The sequence below is a fragment of the Diadema antillarum genome, unplaced genomic scaffold (genome assembly GCF_040938485.1).
Source record: "Diadema antillarum isolate AM-2024a unplaced genomic scaffold, OU_Dant_1.0 seq00000723_RagTag, whole genome shotgun sequence".
Classification (NCBI taxonomy): Eukaryota; Metazoa; Echinodermata; class Echinoidea; order Diadematoida; family Diadematidae; genus Diadema; species Diadema antillarum.
Genome location: NW_027271626.1, coordinates 93,710 through 118,692, shown reverse-complemented (window position 1 = coordinate 118,692; position 24,983 = coordinate 93,710). Strand labels below are relative to the sequence as shown.

The 24,983-nt window shown below is 43.8% G+C and overlaps 1 long non-coding RNA gene across 1 annotated transcript; it reads right to left on the bottom strand.

Moving 5' to 3' along the window:
* Positions 1–1,920: 1,920 nt before the first annotated feature.
* Positions 1,921–24,396, bottom strand: LOC139738124 (uncharacterized). The gene is made up of 4 exons (XR_011711419.1): positions 24,343–24,396; positions 23,832–23,935; positions 16,222–16,284; positions 1,921–4,408 (listed from the first exon to the last, which is right to left on the bottom strand). It is a non-coding gene; the product is annotated as an uncharacterized lncRNA (long non-coding RNA).
* Positions 24,397–24,983: the final 587 nt, after the last annotated feature.

Below are 24,983 nucleotides of genomic sequence, written 5' to 3'. Positions count from 1 at the left end.
ATTTCCACCATAACAAATAATGAGATTTGACTTGTACATCATTTGTGCCAAATATGAAAATGATTGATCTATGACAAGACATATATATACCGGAGATAAAATATATATATATAACAGAAAAATCATGTTCCCAGCATATCTCTATGTATTCCTTTATATTTTGGTAAATGGTGCGCCCTCTTTGGGTGACCTTGAAAAATTCAAATAATCGGTCATGTAAAATATGAGTTGCTCTATCCATGTGCCAAATATGACGATGATACAGCAAACAATACAAAATTATATAGGGGGTCCCCTTTGTGCCGGGGAAGGGTCAAGATTGCTTTGGCTTTATATGGTTATTGTGCGCAATGTCGGTCTCTTGGACCGTATATGCTAAGTCTCGAGCTCATATTCCTTATTTCCGTATGTCGGTTCGCGGCACAGACTGAGGGAATTGGACGGCTCCCATTTTCCGAACACTTTCCTAACACAATCCTAACTTTCCTAACAGTTTCCAAACGTTTCCGAAATTATGCCCCTGTGTCACGTGACAACTTAAAACCGTTCTGCGAAGGCGGATGCATCCGTTGGCTATGAATGGGGAAAATACTTTTTGACAAAGTCTGTGTTTTTTTTCATAAAGAAAGAGCTTAAATCCCCTTTTATTTTCTGTACTGTCATGCTTAACTGTAAATTACTCCTCTTCAATAAATAAAGCAATATCAAAAAGAAGTACCACCCTTGTGCGCAAAGAGTGACACTATGTCCTGTGGTAGAGACTTCGTCATCAGTAATGATGTCTACAACGTGTCGACAACATAATGTGTATATCAATTTCGGAAGGCAGAAACTGCTGCATCTGAAAGAGGAATAACGAAACTGTCTAATTTTATGCCTCCCTGATGGAAGATTGGAAACAATTGATATACGCCATAATGCATAACAGACATTCTACGCCTTTACTTGTGAAAAAATATCCGTCAATAGACGAAGTATACTTCCATTTGTAAATTGCAAAACGCACATGGGTTGTTTCTCTGGCTGCAGTGAAACTTTAAGAAATTATTCCTGATACAATTAAAACAGATTAATGCTACACACAATATATTGTAAACATACATTTCAAAGCAAAAGGAAAAATAAGCACGTGCATATTGAGTAATGTATCTAAAACAGTTTGTTTAAATTCATTGTTTTTGGTAAAAAGAGGCCCATAGAAAGGACGTGGGTGACTCAATAAATTGAACTTGCGAAAAAAAGAGTAAAATAAAGGAAGAACTCAGAAGAACACACACACATACACAATCGATCCGCAGTACAGACACAAACTAAGCCATGCCAGACAGTGGGCACAGTAACTGACATAAAAAGTAAAGTATGTCCAAAAAAAGAAGCTGATTTTAAAAAAGAAAAATCTCAAACAGTATTAAAGAAGCGAATAAAACTTTCTCTAATTTTCTTTTAGATAAAGCAAGACTTTTGCATTATCATCTCATCGCTTAATTGATTCCGAAAACATAGTCCTGTATAAACAAATGACATAAAACTCTCACCCCCCCCCCCACCCTTTGCACTAAGTACAATTTGTCACTCAAACATTGATTGGCATTTTACCAGGCAGAAATACAGTAATGTATGGCAATATAAGAGTATAAAAGAAAGTGAATGATGAAGTATTGAAGGAGAAATAATGTTTAGAGATATAATCATAATAATCATTGACAGGATGTATTCAAGACTATTTGCTATGTACATAAGCACCAAAGAATTTATCGTAGATGAGACTATTTCAATTGTAATGTCATCAGAAGCAACGTTGCCTGGCAGCGTCTCTAGTGAATTGCAGAAAATTGAAAATTAGTGTATGCAGGTCTAGAGATTATGTTAGCTCGTACCTACTGCGTAGCTTTTTTTTTATAGTGTTGGAGTGCACTACAGCAAATGCCAAGCGTTGTAGATAAATTGTTGTCTAATGGTTAGGTAATTCCTGAACCATTGTAAGAACTTTCTACGAAAACCGTTATACTTAACTTATGTGTACAAACAGCAACCTTATGCTAGTCTAAACAGAGAGAGAGAGAGAGAGAGAGAGAGAGAGATACAAACATATGGTGGAGACATGAATTTTCCAACATAATACAAAAGTCACGTTGCTCATGAATAAAGACCTTTAATAGGAAACACATTTTTACTAGTAGCCTACGAAAGTAAAATTGCATATCAAGAAAAAAAGTAGAGCCATATATATTCACACATATACATTTTTTTTTTACAAGGTGACTGCTATACAAACACATATAATAAGTAATGATGGAGACGACCTCGGTTTTTTTTAAAGATTCTTTAATTTGAGGGTCTTTTGGGCCCTAGGAGGGGTGGGGCATGGTGCTCTTTAGAAAAAAAAAATCCTATCACCGTAGGGACACCTGCCAGGTTTTAGTGAAAATTCGTCACGGGGTTTTCAAGAAAAAGCTCGAAATCAAAATTAAAATATCTACAACGGACGCTGGACGATGAATGTTCTCGATATCTTTCTTGGGCATTTGGCTCAGGCGAGCTAAAAAGTACATTGACGTTACCCTTACTGCTAAGACTGCGAAATCTGTTGAAACATGACACTAGATTATAACGTCTAGCACTTTGAAGTAGCGACGTATGCATGAGACAACAAGAATTGTATATGCGATTATATAATACAACGCATAGATTAATATATTCGAATATGAAACTGTAAATGATATATAAAGAACTGATGCTTATGGTCATGAAAAGCAAATCTTTCTTGGAATAGCTTGATAAGTGAAACAATGAACAAAGTATACGTGATGGAAAATTTTGACCATCTGAGTTGCAATGTCTATAAAATACAGTCTTTATCGATGATTCTTTATCGATGTTATATACAGTGGTAGTCGTAGTTATTACCGAAAAAGCAGAATGATAAGCAGAAAATTCATTTTCGCAAGTTAGTGTCAGGTTGATATTCATAACTATCGATTACTTATACATCAACATTTATTCTAGCGAGTTGATGGTTATTTTACACAAGTGATTTGAACAGACTATTCGGCGACTAGGGATGGATGAGTCGGTTCCCGTTCGTGTGACGTGTAATGGTGGCGTTGTCGACGTTCATGATGATCCTCGGTATGGATTGTCAGTTCCCGACACGTGTTTGGCTAGTCGATGACCGTCGTTCAGAGGATGATGGCAGAGTCAGCATTACAAGCAGGTTGCTTGTTGCAATCACCAGATGAACGACTATGGGCGATGGCGAATTCTTAAAAGAGTAAATTTGGTTTCAGGCTCGTCTTTGGCCTGCTCGGCTTCTTTGTTCTTTTTTTCGTTTTATGTATTGATTATGGGTATCGTTTGACGGGAATCATCTTTGTAGACACTCAAATTCATGTCAAGGCTTACTCAGAAATCAATTTCTTGAGTATTTGCAAGTGCGAGCTAAAACTGCAATATACTATTTTTTTATCATTTGAATTTCACAGTTAATTTTACAACAGAAATTTATTAACACATTCTTGTCAAGTTTGCTTTCCTTACAAAATAAAGTCAGTCCAATAATTTTGCATGCAATTAGTTAAGTCAATTCTGCAAAATGAAACGCCTCTTCACGCAATCTTAACATTTCTCCGTACTTTGCGTTCATTTCATTATATTCGTCCATCAGTTGTCCCCTTAAGTTCATAAGTTCTTCACTGGTAGGTGCAGGACGTCTTTCAACCAATGCTTTTATACTCAAACCCAAACTAACGAGGGTGAATGGAATAGAAATCAATAGAAGGCTTGTTGAAACAATGCGACCGACCGCCGCTAATGCCTCGCCTGCACCAAAGACTACACCCATACTGCCTGCTGATATCGCCCTCCCAAGACCCACTGCAAATGTCCCTGCCTGCATCCCTGTTTGGACAGCATAGCTTCCAGCAAAGATGAAACCTTTGATTTGTTCCACCGACATAAGAGGAAGTTGTCTAGCAGCACGTTCAGCTATTTTAATAATAGCTTCCATGGCTTCCATAGCAGCTTTGTATCTTTCCTCATCTTCTCTTATGAGCTTAAGAACATCATCTCTTTTTACTCTCTCAATGATTGCTCCAGTAATAGCAGCACCAGCAGTAGTCACTCCGCCTGCAACTGTAATTCCAATACCAACCAGGATTACCGGGGGGAAGAGTAATCCTAACAATGAAATGCCGATGCCGAGAGCTGACACACCGGCTCCTGTAGCCTTAGCTATATGACCATTATTGTAATGCTTGTTTATTTCCGTGACTATTTCATCAATTACTTGTATTAGATGGTCCCTCCCTGTCAGCCATGAGTTCATACATTCATGAAACCTCCTGACGGGTGTCAACGCCTGTGCCACAGTCTCTAGAATGATTGCATTCTGGTCCGGTTCCGGTTGACGCTGCAATGAAACATTGTTAACATTATTTCGTTTATCCACTACCGATAATTCTGTAGATGAACAAATAGGTAAGCTAATATGATTGTATGTCTATCTTTTGCCTCATTCACCGTATTCGTGTGTGAAATTCAGTACAACAGAGAAATACTCTATCTGTCGTAAATTGATATTGTTTCTAATTAAGATGTAAAATCTCATTCTTAAAGGAGCCTCTCAATTCCACAGCAACACTTTCTTTAATGGTATCAGGACATGGATATGTGCTAAAGAACTTCATCAGATAAAAGTGAAAACAAGTGTGGGACCAAAATGGTACGCCCTTCATTTTTTTTATGATGGACTAAATCTTATACCCCCCTATTGTGTTTGTACATGTATATAGAATGTATATGCCAAGAAATTGTACCTCCATGATTGTACCATCTCATGTTATCATTCCACCATCACTGCTTTGGTCACTCTATCCTGTCTTTCTCACGGTCTATCCGACATTCCTTTCTCCAGCCACCACCATGCCTCATTACCTCACACAAACACCACCACCTGTCCATCTCACTTCCTCTGCCACCCACCCTCTTCATCCCATGATTGTAAACACATGTACGATATACACTGGACTTGTTATATAACCAGCCTGTTGGCTACAATAAACAGATTGTCTCTCAGAGCAGCACAAAGTCGGACGTGTCGAGTCTCCTTCCCTCTAGAGTAATGGTCTCCACCCAAATAAGTACATGGGTATATAAAAGTGGCGACGAGGATCATTCGAACCTGCAATATAACTATGGCACAACGCATCGACGTCCCTCCGCCGGCTCCCTTTGAAATGACCTCGGCGAGAGCTTCGACTGCGTGGACGAGGTGGACAAAGCAGTTCAGTTACTATATGTAGAGGCATCTGGCATAACACGTTCGAGCCAGAAAAAGGCCCTCCTTCTACACATTGCAGGCCCAGAGGTCCAGGAGCTCTTCGAAACCCTCACTATTCCAGCCGCCAGCGCCGGCCAGAACGAATATGACATCGCACTAAGTGCGCTAAATGAATACTTCTCGCCTACACCGAACATTGCCTTCGAACGCCACCAGTTCAGGCAGGCAGCTCAACGCCCGGATGAATCGGTGGACGAGTTTTGCACCAGACTGAAAGGCTTAGCAGCGTCCTGTGCTTTCACTGAGAGGGATGAGCACGTCCGGGACCAATTCGTGGACAAATGTGCATCATCGGGTCTGCGCCGACGTCTTCTTCGGGAACCGAATTTGACGCTCGCATCTTTGATGGACATCGCTCGGGCGAGCCAGGCGGCAGACCAGCAAGCAGCAATCATGGAAGGGCATGGTTCGACACCTCTTGCCCGACCTCGTTCCGACATCAACATTGCTGCCCGGCCTCGCAGCAGTGGCTATAATCGTCCTCGTGATCAGGCCCCTCCATAAGTCATCCAACATGATTTTCGAGCCCGACGAAACAACCAGGAGCACGGACATTCGTCCCAATCGACCAGGAAATCGACGCAGGCCTGTACAAACTGCGGTTTTGACGATGGTCATCAGCCTGGCAATTCTGGCTGTCCTGCCCGAGGCCGCACTTGTCGCAAATGTCGAAAAATTGGGCACTTCGGTCGTGTGTGTCGCAGTTCACGACAGCATCAGTCGCGCCCAAATCCCGTTCGAGCCATCGACGACCACCACCACGATGGCGACTCCCCACACGGATCTTCTGACGAAGAATACAACTACCAAATACACACCGCGAATGTCACCCTCGCACGCGCAGACGTCAACATCGGTGATCACACGATCTCCATGATCGTGGACTCAGGAGCGACGGCTAACCTCATCGATGCGACGACTTGGAATAAACTCAATCAGCAACGCCCGCGGATTCGTCTTGCACCCAGCCATGTACGCCTGTTTGGCTACGGTAGTCGACAGCCTAGCTCCCATTGAAGGGTGAGTTCAAACACACGATCATTTCACCTGCGACAGATAAGCGAGTGTCTGCTCGCATCGTTGTCGTCGACGGTAACGGAGGATGCCTCCTCGGCAAAGACACTGCCATCGATCTGGGATTGCTGACATTGCACGCGAACAACGTTCATGTGGGGAATGTACCCCATGACTCCCAGGGACTGAAACTGGAACTGATAGAGAAATACCCCGAAGTCTTCGACGGTGTCGGTAGGCTAAAAGACTTCGAAATCACGATTCATGTGAAACCCGACGTAGCACCTGTCGCGCAGCCTCCGCGTCGGATCCCTTTCCATCTTCGCAAGAAGGTGGACGAAAAGCTCAAAGAGTTACAGGACATGGACATCATCGAGCCCGTCAGCGACGCGACGACCTGGGCAAGCCCCCTGGTCGTGGTTCCGAAATCAAATGGCGATGTTCGTGTCTGCGTGGACATGCGGAGAGCAAATGAAGCGATTGTGTGCGAACGCCACCCAATACCAACATTGGAGGAGACACTTGAGTCGCTTCACGGTGCCGCTGTGTTCTCGAAATTGGACCTTAAGTGGGGATACCACCAAGTCGAACTCGCGAAAGAATCTCGCAACATCACGACGTTTGTAACACATAACGGCATCATGCAGTACAAGCGATTGATTTTTGGAATATCGTCCGCCAGCGAGATATACCAATACGCGATGCAGCAAGCCTTGCAGGGCTTGGAAGGCGTGAGGAACATTTCGGATGATATCATCGTTTTCGGCGCGAACGATGAGGAGCACGATCGACGGCTTGAGCGTACCCTAGAGCGTCTGCGAGACCGCGGGTTAACTCTGAACCCAGACAAATGCCTATTCAGAGCTCGCAGCCTGAAGTTCTTCGGATTCGTCATATCGGGAGATGGTCTGGCGCCTGACCAAACCAAGATCGACGCAATTCGAGACGCTCCCACGCCGACAACGACTTCGGAAGTCCGATCTTTCCTAGGTCTGGTCAACTATTGTGGCCGCTTCATTCGGAATCTCGCGACCATCTCCGAACCGCTGAGAGAATGAACACGCGAAATGGAAGTGGACCACGGCCCAGCAAACCGCATTCGATCGGCTGAAAAACGCGTTATCTAACGACGACGTGATGGCTCACTTCGAAACTGGAGCGGCTACCGAGCTCCGGGTGGATGCCAGCCCAGTCGGCCTGGGCGCAATTCTGATGCAAACTCGTGACGGTGTTACGCGGCCAGTTGCATACGCTAGTCGCACACTGACGGACGTGGAACGCAGGTACTCGCAAACTGAGAAAGAGGCCCTCGCAGTAGTTTGGGGATGCGAACGCTTTCACCTCTATCTCTACGGGGTGGACTTCGATCTCGTCATGGATCACAAACCGCTAGAGTGTTTGTATACACCGCGAGGAAAACCGCACGCACGCATTCGCACTGTCTTGTGGTACTGTCCTGTGGTACTTTCCTGTGGTAATGTCCTGTGGTACTGCCCTGTGGTACATCCCAGAGTACCACACGAGCCTGTGACACAGTACCACACAGTTCCTGTGTTAATATATATTTGTGTGGTACATTGTGTGGTACCAACCAGTACCACAGGGAGTACCACATGAGCCTGTAAAACAGTACCACACAGTTCCTGTGGTAACATTTATTTATGTGGTACATTGTGTGGTACTGACAAGTACTACAGGGAGTACCCTACAAGCCTGTGGTACAGTACCACACAGTTCCTGTGGTAACATTACAAGTGTGTGGTACATTGTGTGGTACCGACAAGTACCACAGGGAGTACCACAGGACTTTTTTGTTAGGGTTGAGAGGTGGGTACTACGCCTGCAGCAGTATCGGTATAGAATCAGGTACAAGCCGGGAAAAACCAATCCCGCTGATGTGCTCTCCCGCCTACCACTACGAAATCAAGCATCCCGAGAGCGAGCGATCGCGGAGGAATACATCAACGCGGTCTTAACGTACGTGGTACCGCGAGCAATGTCACAGAGCGAGATCGCCAGAGAGACGATTGCCGACCGCGAACTCCAACGCGTAATGTCCAGCGTCCAATCCGGCAACTGGGACGGTTTCGACAAAATCGATGCATACTTCAAGGTCCGCCACGAGCTCGCGATTAAGAACGACATACTTCTTCGCGGAGCACGAATTGTCATGCCGCGAAAACTGCGTCGACGAGCGCTCGATCTCGCGCACGAATCACACCAAGGGGTGGTGAGGACAAAACAGGTCCTCAGAACGAAGGTGTGGTGGCCGGGAATCAACGAACAGATCGAGAAACTCGTAAAGGAGTGCCGCAGCTGCCAACTAGAAAGCGGCTTACCACCTCTCCAGCCCCTCAAACCGACAGTTATGCCCCCACACCCATGGCTTACATTGCACGTAGACTTATGTGGCCCTCTTCCAAACGGCGAAATTCTCTTGGTGGTCGTCGACAACGCCAGTCGATGGCCGGAAGTTGAAGTAATGAGATCCACAACGACGACCAGCATCACAGCAAAGCTAGATCGCATATTTGCTACTCAAGGACTACCCGTTTCTATAGTAACGGACAATGGGCCCCAGTTCACATCCTCTGAATTTCACGACTTCACTCGCGATCGCGACATTGTACATCGGAAGGTGACACCGTACCACCCGCAGGCGAATGCGGAGGTGGAAAGATTCAATGCAACGATTCTGAGAGGAATTCGAGCCGCCATCAACGACGGTCGCGACTGGCACCGCTCTCTTCCGAACATACTGCTCACCTATCGGAGTACTGTCCATCCCGCGACGAATGAGACCCCGGCCAAACTCCTCCTCGGTCGCGAGCTACGAACCAAGGTGCCATCAGCGACAACGCCTTCGAAAACCACCGCGTACCGCGAAGCTCTTCGACGCGACGCGACGTACAAACGACAAATGAAACAGCGAGCAGATCGAAGCGCGAGAACACGCGCGAGTTCGATAACGCGTGGTGACACGGTCGTCATCACTCGACCTCGACCCGACAAGTTCGCGACAAAGTTCGACCCGCGCCCATGGACCGTTGTCGAACGGAAGGGACACAGCGTGGTGATCGCGCGCGACAACTCACAGACCATGAGACATCTGTCGCGGGTAAAGAAGCTGCACGGATCGCGACGCTGTGCCCAAGAGCGAGACGAATTCGACGACGACAATCGCGAACTCCGTCAACCGCCCCCGCCGGTCGCTAATCGCCCAACACCTACACACCTCGAACAACCGCGGCGATCGCTTCGACAACGGCGGGAACCGCAGAGATTTACGTACTATCGCGGTGGACCAGCAATGTAGATATCTGCTGGTGTAAATATGTGCAGATAATAATTGCGTAACTGAAACGCGGACATTCGAGATGTGTCGAACTGTGAACTGTAATGAGAAACAGTGTGATATAATGACTTAAAAGACTGTAAAAAGAAGCAGCGAAAACAAAATCTGAACAAACTGAACAAACAATGAAGCAACAGTTAATGTGAAACTCATGTTCATCATGCCATGTTTTGTGCGTGTACAAGCATTGTATGTTCATGTCTTGTGTATACATGTATGGCTACTTTGTTTCTTCTTGTTTCATACTATTCCTTATCTCCACTTCTCACTCTTTCCTACAGCCTATCTGCGTGCTCAGATTGAAATCGTTCTTTCACAATCTAAAGAAAAAAGAAAAGGAAAAGTGTCGATCATTTATTATGTATACTAAAATATGTCTCTGTGCTTATTCAAAGCTCTGTGGTTAACTAAGAAGTTCTGAGATTGTTCGAAGTTCTAGAAGATCAAAAAAAAAATCTCTGAAAAGTATCATTTTATCATGTTCTCAGTTCTGTGTTCCGTTTCATATCTTTTGATTACTGTCCAATACTCTCATACTCGCTCCTACTCTCTTCTCTTCTCTTCTCCCACTCTCGAAACAAAAGTAAAAGCGACGAATAATTGCAAATTATTGTCTTGTCAAGTACCTAAGCATTGTTACATACTGCCCTAGTTACGAACGAGAGAACTGTAATCATGCTCTGTTGTATTATTGTTATGTGAACCTCCCTGATTTCCTTTATGTCTTGATCTCTGACTGTCCTAATTTCTAACTCACTCTTCCACTAGACTCCTTGACTCTTCGATCTGATACACTATGCACTTTTTCTTTCAACAAGGGGAGGGATATTGTGTTTGTACATGTATATAGAATGTATATGCCAAGAAATTGTACCTCCATGATTATACCATCTCATGTTATCATTCCACCATCACTGCTTTGGTCACTCTATCCTGTCTTTCTCACGGTCTATCCGACATTCCTTTCTCCAGCCACCACCATGCCTCATTTTACCTCACACAAACACCACCACCTGTCCATCTCACTTCCTCTGCCACCCACCCTCTTCATCCCATGATTGTAAACACATGTACGATATACACTGGACTTGTTATATAACCAGCCTGTTGGCTACAATAAACAGATTGTCTCTCAGAGCAGCACAAAGTCGGACGTGTCGAGTCTCCTTCTCTCTAGAGTAATGGTCTCCACCCAAATACAGTACATGGGTACATAAAACCCCCTTCTCATGAAATTATCTTCAAACAAGGGATATACAGCCTTCTCTTGTGAAATTAATCCGTTTTGGAGTAAGTTTTGACTAATCGCCCTTGTTTTATCGCAAATCACAAGAATCGGCAATGCTGCCTTATTACGTCATCGACAAAATATTCGAGACCAATTCGCGTAGCCCGTGTATACAGCAGGGTGGTATGCAACAGAATGTACAAAACTTTGATGATTTTGTAACAAGTTTGCGGTACGTTGGTATGATTACTTCAAATCCGTACTTGATATTAGGAACAAAAGTGGAAAAAAATAATGTTGAGAATGGCAACTTTGTTGTTTTACCGAATATGACACTGGTATCCCTAACTACCCAACAAGAGATCCGCTAAACGGAACAAAAACAAAATAGCACCTTGCATCGCGTTCTCCTCCACACATTTACATAAACTCCATTGTTGCTTGGTACATCTATTACATTATGATCCTGCATTCACTATAGTTGGCGCACTGCGTATCTATAGTATAGTTGCCTTCAGACATCCTGGCTGAAACTATGGGGCGATGTGACTCCTTACGCGCTACGTAGGTATACGTTTGTAGCATATGCAAACGCCTTGCCTTAAGAGTTTCTTGTTTTGAAACTATAGCGGAGATGACTTCAAAATGACAATATTTACCGAGGGGCGCAGAAGCTCACTAAATATATATAGTACTATTGATGATGACGTTCGTCCTTCACTGGCAAAGACGACCACAACTTCTAGTAACATCACATTCCGTGAGTGCGAAGATGGCTAATCAGTCCGATCCTCACCCCAAAATGCCTGCTGAAATGTGGACATGGGAATGCCGGAGGCACGCCAAGCTGAGAGGTCGCTCTGCTTTTTCGTCGTTTGCCTTTTTCGCTCCTGCTCCTCCACACGTCTTACTTTGTAGACTGACACACCAGAGCTGACCACAGACCGCCAGGCAGAACGGTCTTGTGCTGTTGTTTCCCTTGTGTCCGATTTGATGCTACAGCATTTCATGGATGCTTTTAGTGTGTCCTTGCAGCGCTTCCTCTGACCTCCTTGAGAGCGCTTGCCTCCCATTAGTTCACCGTAGAGCAGTCGCTTTGGCACACGTTCGTCGGACATTCGAAGTACATGCCCCGCCCATCTGAGCTGGGAGCGCTTGAGCATCGCATTAACACTCTCAATCTGGGCTCTCTGAAATACTTCGGTGTCTGGCACCTTGTCTTGCCATTTCACGTGTAGCAAATTTCGGAGACATCTCATGTGGAAGGAATTCAGCTGCTTGGCATTCCGGCTGTACACTGTCCATGTTTGGCAGGCGTACAGTAGAGAGGGCAAGACGACTGTGCGGTACATCTTAAGTTTGGTTTGAAGACTTATTCCTCTTCTCTCTCGGTCTGCCGAAGGCCGAGCAAGCCCTGACAAGTCTGTAGGAGAATTCTTCGTCGATGCTGATATTTCGTGACAGTGCGCTGCGCAAGGTAAGCAAATTTGTCTGCCACTTTCAACTTCTCGCCGTTGACTGTGATGGTTGGCTCTGTGTAGGGAATTGCAGGAACTGGGTGATGCATCACCTCAGTCTTCTCTATGCTTATCATCAGACCGAAGTCGTCACAGGCGTTGACGAATTGGTCAATGCTTTCCTGCATGTCAGAGTATGTCAGAGTACTACCATACAGGGCACAGTCATCAGCAAACAGAAAGTCACGGGCGATATCCTCCTGAACTTTCGTTTTTTCTGCAATATCCGTAGGTTGAAGAGCTTTCCATCAGTTCTGAATCTGAAATTGACTCCGATGTCACCCTCACGAAATGAATCTGTCAGCAGGGCTGAGAACATCATACTCAACAGGATAGGGGCGAGGACGCAGTCTTGTTTCACGCCGTTTTTGACAAAAAAGGGCTCTGAGCGTTCACCGTCATCCTGCACGCTAGCTTGCATGCCGTCATGGAACTGTCTGACCAGTGAGATGTACTTGGCAGGGCAGCCAAACTTGGCCATGATGTTCCAGAGCGTTAGTCAGGTCTACGAAGGTGGTGTAGAGACCGACATTCTGCTCCTGGCATTTCTACTGGAGTTGACGTGCTACGAAAATCATATCCACTGTGCTACGACCCTGTCTGCAACCCGCATTGACTTTCAGGCAGTAAGCCTTCCTCTAAGTGGTCAATCAGGCGGTTCAGCAAGATTCTGGGACAGATCTTCCCGGCAACAGAAAGCAGCGAGATGCCGCGGTGGTTGTCACACACCTGTTGATTTCCTTTGCGCTTGTACAAATGGACGATATAAGCATCATTAAGTTCCTGCGGGATTTCCTCTTGGTTGCACATAGACTGTAATAGCTCAGAGAGCTTTGTAATCACGGTTTTGCCACCAGAGGCGTAGATTTCTGAGGGGATAGAGTCAGCACCAGGTGCTTTTCCATAGGACATATGCTTTACCGCCTCCTCCACTTCAGCCTCTGTAGGAATATCGACAAGAGAGTTGTTGATTGGAACCTGTGGCAGCCTTGCGATTGCTTCCTCGCTGATGACAGATGGACGGTTGAGAACATTTCTGAAGTGTTCTGCCAAGCGTTCAAGAACCTTTATCTGGTCCGTGATCAGTACTTTCCATCTACACTAAGGAGGGGAGACGATCCCGACGAAGTTGGTCCATATACAGTCAGGTCGTTGAGGTGTGCTCGGTGAAGGCGATGCTTCTCCTCCGGCAAAGACTGAATGCGTTCGTTGTTGTCATCGAACCATTCCTGGTGCTTCCGTGTGATGGGACCCACGGTCCCTCTCTGAGGCAGAGGCATAGACAATGCTGCGAAAGAAAATCTAGTCGGATTCAACGTCCAGTGAGGTGAAACTTTGTTGTTGCAGCTTGCTGTCGATCTCTTTAATGAATGATTGCTTGACATGATCTCTCTCCAACTTTGAGACATCTAGGCGTTTCAATGTCTTCTTTCCCCGAGGACGTATGCGTAGTTGAATCCTGATACTGAGCTTTGAGATCAACAGACGGTGATCTGTCCAGCATTCTGCAACGCACATGGCTTTGGTGACTCTAACGTCTTGCCTGTCCCTTTGTCTGACGATGATGTAATCCAGCAAGTGCCAGTGTTTGGATGCATCCATGTTGTCTTGTTACGGCTGGGTAGACGAAAGACTGTATCGGTAATGAGTAGCTGGTGTGCAGCGCAGTTTTCCAGTAGCAATAAGCCATTACTATAGCATTTGCCCAGACCATATTTCCCTAGGACTCCTTTCCATGAAGCATAGTCGGTGCCGACCCAACATTGAAGTCACCAATTGAAGGATGATGAGTTTAACTGCGTTGGGCACGGCGGAAATGGTCGCTTGCAATTCCTCATAGAACCGTTCCTTCACATCATCAGGGTTGGTCATCGTGGGTGAAATTGATAGGGCATGTCTACCTCAGCATGCGAAGATTGGATCCGGCGAACCACGCGGAGGAAGCCATCAGATTGGTTCAACGGGCGGGAAGGCGGCTACAGTAAAGCGTTGTGGAGCGCAACAAGGGAACAGTAAGACACGTAAGACACTGATGGCCATCCACTGCAACCAGACTGATCTCCATCCGTCTTGATTAAGTCTTGCCACTGGCTATAGATGGGCCAAGACGAGAGAGTGAGGCTGACGACCCTGCACAACTCTTTCTGACTTTAATCCAATTCATGCGCAAGTCATACAGACTTCCCTTATTATCATCGTTATCATTCCAAAGATGATACCACTCATAGGCGCATGGAATGTGCGCACTCTCTTGGACCGTGCCGGGACTGAAAGACCTGAGAGAAGGACCGCACTTATTGCTGCAGAACTAGCAAGGTACAGGGTACAGATTGCCGCCCTTGGCGAAACACGCCTTGCTGATGAAGGTCAACTGTCAGAGGTACGCGGACAAAATGCGCGTACAAGTACATGACTTATTGTATCACTTCATTGCCATTATGACGCTTCTATGTAAGGTCATCGCTATTATCATTGTACACGTGCAACTTATAGCGAGTGTGTGTATCGTTCCCAACTTGGGTCTGGGGGCATTCATGAGGCATTTCGTCCGACAAAGTTATCGGACAAATTTGCTCTCAGCCAATCAGAGTGATGTGAGGATTTCAGTAGCTTGTTAGAGTTTGTCAGAAAAATATCCCACCAAACCGCTTCATAAAATGACCCCCTGATCTGAATCTTTCCCAACTTTGGGTTCAATGCCTGGCTCCGTATCGTTCCCCAATGGCTTAATGAAACAGTTCCTAACTTTTGGGGACTGATCAATCCCATAACTGTCCCTGAGATCAGTAGAATTGAACTTAGAAATGATATCATGAGATACTTATTTATGCTTTGATTTCTTCTCGGTTGAATTTTTCGAATTCATTGTTGTGTAATGTCCCCCCAAAAGATGTCACAAAACTTCAACGGTTGCAAAATTCTGCTGCCCGGTTGTTACCTTTCACTAATAATTTTTATTTCATGTCACCGATTCTCCGTTCCTTACATTGGTGACCTGTAGAGAAAAAAAAATCGAGATTCTGCTAATAGTATATTATTCAGTTTCTTCTTCTTCCCTCGCATACATATACTATGTTAAAAAATACAATCCGACACGAAGTCTACGTTCGTCATCAGATGCATTGTTGGTTCAAACACCCAGAGTAAAACATGCATGTTGTGATCGTGCTTTCTCCGTTATGGGACCAAACTTGTGGAATCAGTGACCTATTCAGTTAAGGTAACTGTCATCTACAGAGAAATTCAAATCCAAACTTAAAACGTTGCTGTTCCTCTCACACTGAGGACTGTAATTGCTGTCATTAATGTTCGGAACAATATTGTATTCTTTATTACCTCCGTCAAGGATCATCGGCGTTGGTTTGTCTGTTTGCAAAACAACTCAAAAAGTTGTTGTATTGCAACGGATTGAAATGAAACTTGGATGAATAGTCGATATTGACACAAGGAACACCTCATTCAATTTTTGGTAGTGATCTGGGAATTTTTATGGATTTTCTGAAGGATCTCTCATTTTTTGGCATCTACGGTCAACGAACTTGGGGTTCAAGCTGCGCGTACTGGAGGTTTACATTTTTTTTTTGGGGGGGGGGTGGTAAAACGCGTCGTTCACGCATATAAATGTATATAAATAAATGTCTCTGGAATGACATTGCATTACAAATGTGACTTTTTAAATTTTGACTCAATAATAGCTTAATACAAAATGTAATTGATCAGACGTGAAAATCTTTATACATTCCGAAGAGCTTGCTCGCTCTGGACTTACCTCATTAGTCTCTTTGAGTAGCACCATTATGCCTGAAGCAGTATCTTCTCCTACGCAATGTCACTGTAGATTCAAAGGTACATTATAATAATATGATATATTTTAATACGGAAAAATAAATAAAGAACAACCTTTCTCTTCATCGTAAAAGATAAATTACCAAAAATGGATCTCGCAAGACCAAGACATCCTTTCTAATAATGGGATACAGTGACGTGACAAACAGATACACACACATACAAACACACACAAACACACACATTATGTGACCCTGCATCACAAAACGAACTAAAGGTCGCCAGATATGAATTTTTAGTTAAGAGCAGATTCTGAAAGAGCAGACTTTAAGCTTTAAAATGATGTATAACTCAATTCAAATGGACTCTCTTAACCTAAGTCTCGTGCCAGGTCGGTAATATGACTAGATCATTTTGTAAAACAAATTACTCAATTTAACATTTCTATCCAGATTATCACTACCCCAAAGGGGTTGCGAAAATGAAAATCACCTACAATCAATAATTTTGCAGGATGTTTAGCTTTACGTATATACAGATCTACAGCACCACAGCTTATCTACTTACAAAGGTTATAGTAATTGACTACTGTAAAGAAAACCTTACCCAAAAAGATATCTAACACTCGCAATGAAAATTCAGATTCGCAGTCTTTATAATCATTATAATCATTATAATCATATAGAAACATCCTCCTCTAATTTGTGTTGTTCTATTTTTAAACAGACAAACATAATTAGGAATCTGCACAACATTATCATCATTAAACCATATCTCCTGTACACGTATCAAATGTATAATACCAGCTTTATTTTTGCTTAAAGTTGTATCAATTCTTGTCCGTTTCCACTCCTCCCCTGAGCATTCCATTGGAGAACGAGGAATAGGGGTAAGCTTCGTTTGTTCGTTTCCTGAGTTATTTTGCTTTTTCTCTTAGTTCCTTTCTCCTTATTCTTTTCACGTGAGATACCTTTGCTTTTTCAATTCCATCTGATTTTCTGTCTCAGACATTTCCGTGGGGATTCCAGATATTACTCCTCTGACGGTGTACATTTGATCTTGCACCTTTACTGGCATGGTGCCAATGGATTAAAGTTCCATCAGTTTTCCGAACTGTTTCTCATTTCTATATTCCGCCACAATGTCATTTCGCGTAGACTTAACAAACTCTGATGGAAATCTACAGTAAGTATGAATCGCTTTGGCTACCGTAGCCAGGCTTATGTTTTTAGGGACCTTTTCTTGTCTGTTGAACATAATGTACAATCTCAGATCAGGTGGTTTAGATTGGGGGTACCAAACTGTTCATTACCATTCATAGATTCATCCTACGCAGAGGAGTCTACTCTTGTCGCGAGGTCCTCAACATTAGCACTTAAATTCCTTCTTGTGTTTTCCTCTTTTTCCGACGGACTTGTCTAGCAGACACTATAGTTTAAAATTCGTCATCTGGCGTCACAGTACCCACTTCCGAATACTTGAATGGATCGGGAGGGGGGGGGGGGGGTTGCGGCAGCCTTATTGGCGCTACAGTCACAACTCAGACAGTCACAACTCATGCACGTTAAAGATCCCACTTCATTTATTCATCGTTAAGAGCAGGGCGTTTAACCCGGTAAAGTGGTCCCATCTTACATCCAACTAGAGCCCATTGAAAACCAGCTATTGCAGCTGAATATAGGCCGTCCAGCCATTTTCTTAGAGAGAAAATGGAGCAAACAAACCAACAGACATTAGGCACTGCATATGCCTACAAACGAGCATAATACGGAAGATTGGTTTGCACCTTCGGGGAAAAAAAACCACAACAGTTTCGACTACATTGAAACTGATAACAATCCCATGTACGTTTTCTACGTCTTATTTGTTGTTTATTGCTATCTTATTGGCTTAATTTTGCAGGACTATGCGAGATCATTGTGTGCCAGTTTGTATTCAAATTGATGCATCGCCATAATGTGGTTAGTGTTGGGGCGTTGGCAGCATGCATGCCATCAAGAAATATGATTAGACTGTGGTTGTGTTGTTTGGATGCACTGCTGATTGGACCTCACAAATTGAGATAAAAAACAAAGAATACGTGAACAGAGAACAAAGTAAAACATTTAAACGATCACTACAAGCAAGCCTTAATTGATTGTGTTTGCCATTCCTCCTTTCTAAAAAAAAAAAGTCTATGCCATTTTCCTCGTTAGATTAATTGCACGAAGTAGGAAATGAAATTGACCGCTCCAAACAAGCTCATTGGGACTACTACGTGACTAAAGTGTGAATTTCAATGCAAGAGCATGAAATGCTATGCTCGCATTTGGGAATTGAACGCCCAAGCGTGAATTTGATTTGACGAAAATCGAAATAGAACTCCCATTAATGAAATTGATCGCTCGGATTCTGAATTTGAATGCTCGGAATATTTTCGCATGCGTGCGCTGTGTGAATTTGAATGCACATTCATGAATCGGAATGACAAAAGTAGGAAATTGACCGGGAAAAAATATATTATTCTTTGGAAGCCTCTCTATAAGAATTGCGATAACACCTGGCTATTTTTCTATGGAGTTTGTCGATATAAAATATCGCTATGGGATCGCCACATTCAGATCCAACGATCGACTGTATTGCGCGCTGCCGCGAGAACATGTACCGATGGTTTAGACGTGAAAAATTATCATTTGTGAGGATCTTAAGCGATGACAAGCCCAGAGAGAGACAGATTAAGGGGTTCAAGTATTGATCTGGGCTACAGATTGTATTCTAGGCCTTGCCGTAAAACTGGAATGCAGGCGCGAAAGTGCCCCATACGAAAAAGTCCTGTGGTACCCCTGTGGTAATTACCACAGGAAGGTACCACAGGACAGTACCACAGGAAAGTACCACAGGACAGTACCACAGACAGTACCACAGGAATTGTCCTGTGGTATTTTGGGACATACCACAGGACAGTACCACAGGAATTCCTGTGGTATTTTGGGACGTACCACAGGGCAGTACCACAGGAAAGTACCACAGGACCGGTACCACAGAACAGTACCACAGGACAGTACCACAGGAATTCCTGTGGTATTTTGGGACGTACCACAGGGCAGTACCACAGGAAATCCTGTGGTATTTTGGGACGTACCACAGGGCAGTACCACAGGACTAGTACCACAGAACAGTACCACAGGAACTGTCCTGTGGTATTTTGGGACAGTACCACAGGACAGTACCACAGGTCGATCATTACCACACAGCATTACCACAGGGCAGTACCACACAGCATTTCCATGGTACCACAGGAGAGTACCACACAGGATAGATCGAAAAAAAAAACTGGGAGAATTTTAGTCACATATCATGGAATATTCCTGATGGGTGAGTGATGGATTTCAGGACAAACATGGCCCTACTTAATAACCTGTCCTACTCCTAACATATAACCTCAAACGAGAGTCTAATGGCCAAGTGCCAATCTAGTCCTATAATAGATCTATATAATCATATTCTATTCCTAGGTAGCCATCGACCGTTTCAGTACATATATATATGGCCGTCTATCCGTAAAGCATTAAGGCATGGTTACTAACTCGATTTTACTTTATTATCAAGATATGAAATTACACTTTCATAACAATATCTGTGATATTGAAAATAATATAACATAATTAGACAATCTTTCATAAAGTTCAAAGTAAGTTCCATCATTAATACTTTGACTTTTTAAGTCATATATGTATTTTCAAAAATCTAGAGTGCTTTTTATGAATATTCATGAGCTATGTAAAAATTTGTACCACAGGAGTACCACAGGAGTACCACAGGAGTACCACAGGAGTACCGTACCACAGAAGTCCTTATGAAATTTCTCGTGCTTTTTACATCAGCACTTTCACTAAATAGGTAATACTGTAGGAGTATAGGACAGGATAAGTAATGGCAAATCAATTGCTATAATTCACAACATAACTTCTCTATCAATTAATTGAGGAATATCAATATGTGCTTTTCTGTTTGTATTTTTATAATAAATTTCAGTAGATTCTGCCTTACAATTTTCCTGTGTGGTACTCCTGTGTGGTACTGCTGTTTGATATTCTCCTGATGTGATAGTCCTCTGGTATAAAATGTTAAGAAAAAAAAAGAATATCCTGTAGCATTTTTCTGTGGTACTTACGAATTTAATTTGCTGTGTGGTACTTGCGTGTGGAATAGCACCATATTATGATTTTCCTGTGGGATTTTGGACAGTTCCTGTGGTACTCTCCTGTGGTATACATCGAAAATTACCACAGGAATTCCTGTCGTACTGTCCTGTGGTACGTCCCAAAATTCCACAGGACAATTCGTGTGGTACTGTCCTGTGGTACGTCCCAAAATACCACAGGACAAGTCATGTGGTACTGTCCTGTGGTACTATCCTGTGGTACTTTCCTGTGGTACTGTCCTGTGGTACTGCCCTGTGGTACTGTCCTGTGGTACGTCCCAAAATACCACAGGACAAGTCGTGTGGTACTGTCCTGTGGTACTATCCTGTGGTACTGTCCTGTGGTACTGCCCTGTGGTACTGTCCTGTGGTACGTCCCAAAATACCACAGGACAATTCCTGTGGTACTGTCCTGTGGTATGTCCCAAAATACCACAGGACAAGTCGTGTGGTACTGTCCTGTGGTACTATCCTGTGGTACTATCCTGTGGTACTGCCCTGTGGTACGTCCCAAAATACCACAGGACAAGTCGTGTGGTACTGTCGTGTGGTACTGTCCTGTGGTACGTCCCAAAATACCACAGGACAAGTCGTGAGGTACTGTCCTGTGGTAATATCCTGTGGTACTGTCCTGTGGTACTGTCCTGTGGTACGTCCCAAAATACCACAGGACAATTCCTGTGGTACTGTCCTGTGGTATGTCCCAAAATACCACAGGACAAGTCGTGTGGTACGGTCCTGTGGTACTATCCTCTGGTACTTTCCTGTGGTACTGCCCTGTGGTACTGTCCTGTGGTATGTCCCAAAATACCACAGGACAAGTCGTGTGGTACTGTCCTGTGGTACTATCCTGTGGTACTGTCCTGTGGTACTGTCCTGTGGTACATCCCAAAATACCACAGGACAAGTCGTGTGGTACTATCCTGTGGTACTTTCCTGTGGTACTGCCCTGTGGTATGTCCCAAAATACCACAGGACAAGCCGTGTGGTACTGTCCTGTGGTACTATCCTGTGGTACTTTCCTGTGGTACTGCCCTGTGGTACTGTCCTGTGGTACGTCCCAAAATACCACAGGACAAGTCGTGTGGTACTGTCCTGTGGTACTATCCTGTAGTACTGTCCTGTGGTACTGTCCTGTGGTACTATCCTGTGGTACTGTCCTGTGGTACTGTCCTGTGGTACATCCCAAAATACCACAGGACAAGTCGTGTGGTACTATCCTGTGGTACTTTCCTGTGGTACTGCCCTGTGGTATGTCCCAAAATACCACAGGACAAGCCGTGTGGTACTGTCCTGTGGTACTATCCTGTGGTACTTTCCTGTGGTACTGCCCTGTGGTACTGTCCTGTGGTACGTCCCAAAATACCACAGGACAAGTCGTGTGGTACTGTCCTGTGGTACTATCCTGTGGTACTTTCCTATGGTACTGTCCTGTGGTACTGCCCTGTGGTACGTCCCAAAATACCACAGGACAAGTCGTGTGGTACTGTCCTGTGGTACTATCCTGTGGTACTTTCATGTGGTACTGCTCTGTGGTAACTGCTCTGTGGTACTGTCCTGTGGTACTGCCCTGTGGTACTGTCCTGTGGTACGTCCCAAAATACCACAGGACAAGTCATGAGGTACTGTCCTGTGGTACTATCCTGTGGTACTGCCCTGTGGTACTGTCCTGTGGTATGTCCCAAAATACCACAGGACAATTCCTGTGGTACTGTCCTGTGGTACTGTCCTGTGGAACTGCCCTGTGGTACTGTCCTGTGGTTCGTCCTAAAATACCACAGAACAAGTCGTGTGGTACTGTCCTGTGGTACTATCCTGTGGTACTTTCCTGTGTTGTACTCTCCTGTGGTACTTTCCTGTCGTACGTCCCAAAATACCACAGGACAATTCATGCGGTACTGTCCTGTGGTACTGTCGTGTGGTATACGTCCCAAAATACCACAGGACAATTTGTGTGTATACTGTGTTGTGGTACTGTCCTGTGGTACTTTCCTGTGGTAATGTCCTGTGGTACTGCCCTGTGGTACATCCCAGAGTACCACACGAGCCTGTGACACAGTACCACACAGTTCCTGTGTTAACATATATTTGTGTGGTACATTGTGTGGTACCAACCAGTACCACAGGGAGTACCACATGAGCCTGTAAAACAGTACCACACAGTTCCTGTGGTAACATTTATTTATGTGGTACATTGTGTGGTACTGACAAGTACTACAGGGAGTACCCTACAAGCCTGTGGTACAGTACCACACAGTTCCTGTGGTAACATTACAAGTGTGTGGTACATTGTGTGGTACCGACAAGTACCACAGGGAGTACCACAGGACTTTTTTGTTAGGGGCATTCTAGCGCCCAAAATATTTTTAATTGATTAAATTAGATGACACTTCAGATACTAACTTCTGCAAAATAATCAGTTATTTCACTTTTCATTTATGTATGTCATCATCTAAAATTTGCTCAATATACCCCGCTTTCCCCTGTTGACTGCTTGTGTGGAGAGCTGCAATCATTCAAGCTGTTTATCCACCGAGTTATTCCGACATGTCATATTCAATTTGATGCCATTAAAGTGAAAACGGAGAATTTTTTAACAACTACCAATTTTTTGAGCCTAAGATGGAAATGTTTTTTGGTTGTTTAATACTTAGGGTAAATTTGTACATGTTCAAAAATCATTTGATGAGGAGGTGGAGAAGTACGCTAGCACCCATCCTGTAACAAACTCAAATTTAGCGCTTAATGGTACTGTACAGTCCTGGTTGAGGTGGGGATTCATGTTTTGAACATTCCTTAGTGAAATAATGAGAAATTTCTTATCAAATATTAAAGAGCATGTAATTCAAAGAAGGATTCAACGTTTATTTGATGGAAATTGGTTTTCAAATGGCTGAGATATCCAAAAAGTGATAATATAAGAAAACAGGCCACGCCTTTTATTAGGATCTCTTTGTTTCACCTTGTTTTTGGATATCTCAGCCATTTCAAAACCGATTTTCATCAAATAAACTTTTGATACCCCTTGGAATTGTATGTTGTTCTTTGACATCTCATGGAGTGGTTTCTGAATATCTCGCAAAACGTTAAAAGCAAAATCTTCACCTCAACCAGAACCGTACACACCCTTTAACGCTACAATTGGTGACCAATGGTGTACCGCAAGGCCTTTCTACTACCAGATGTATTCCCGCGCGAAACTGATGTCTCGCGGCAACTTGACACAAATATACCAAGCCGAGAGGGCTAGAAAGATGACTCTTTAACCTTTAAGAACCATCAAATTTTATCAAAGCACATTCTTCCGCACCAAACACAACCATGGAAGACCGGGTGTTGGACAACGTCAGGATGCACAATCGATACACAAATAAATATACGTATAACGAAAAAAGTGTGATTTTACCTACCCAGTACGTAAAGCAGTGTGAGGAAAGAAAAGTTACTGGTAACCGGATGCTAACGCCGGACGAATTTGCTATGTATACGTCCCCGACTGCCGTTCGTATAATTTCTGGTGGGGAGAATTTCCAGATACATTGCAGCATTAATTCAAATCCAATACAATTTACATAAGATAAGGACGACAAAGGATGGGTCTAGGTGGGTCACGACGAAGTGTAAGGTTCTCAGAGGAAGTTTCTAGAATCCTATTTACACGTACTGATTCAAGCAGCGGGAAAGGAGAGATGGCAAAGGCAGCATTATAAGGACGTACGCAGTGCAATATGTCAAAACTTCACTTTGGTGCTATTTTTGAAATTGAAATGCTGGCAATAACTCAAGTAATAATCTTGAAAATGAATACTGACACAACCACGGAAGACCGGTTTTAGGACAATCTCGGGAATCTTACAAAGGAAGGATGTACAACCGATATAAAAATACATATACAGTATAACGCAAAAAGTGTGATATTACCTTCCCAGTGCGTAAAGCAAGAGGCGCGAAAGAAAGGTTATTGGTAACTGGCTGCTAACGTCGAATGAATTTGCAATGTGCAAGTCGCTATATATAAATGCCGTTCTTGTTTTCTGTTTGGGGATTTCCAGGAAACAAAAGAAAAGAAAGAGTCAACAAAGAGTGGGTCACGTCATGATCACGTGAACAGGTGAAAGGTTCACAAAGGAAGCTTCTAGAATCCCATTCACACGTGATTCTCGCCGCGGGAAAGGAGAGATGACAAAGGTAGCATTATAAGGATGTACGCGGTGCAATATCATGTCAAACTTCATTTTGGTGCTATTTTTGAGAAGATTGAAATGCTGGCAATAACTGATGTAATAATGTTGAAAGTGAATACTGACACAACCACGGAAGACCGGTTTTAGGACAATCTCGGGAATCCTACAAAGGAAGGATGTACAACCGATATAAAAATACATATATTGCCTATAACGCAAAAAGTGTGACTTTACCTTCCCATACAGTACGTAAAGCAAGAGGCATGAAAGAAAGGTTATTGGTTACTGGCTGCTAAAGTCGAACCATTCAATCTTCTCAATTTTGTTTGCGTTGTGCAAGTCGCTATAAATTCCGTTCTTGTTTTCTGTTTTGGGGAT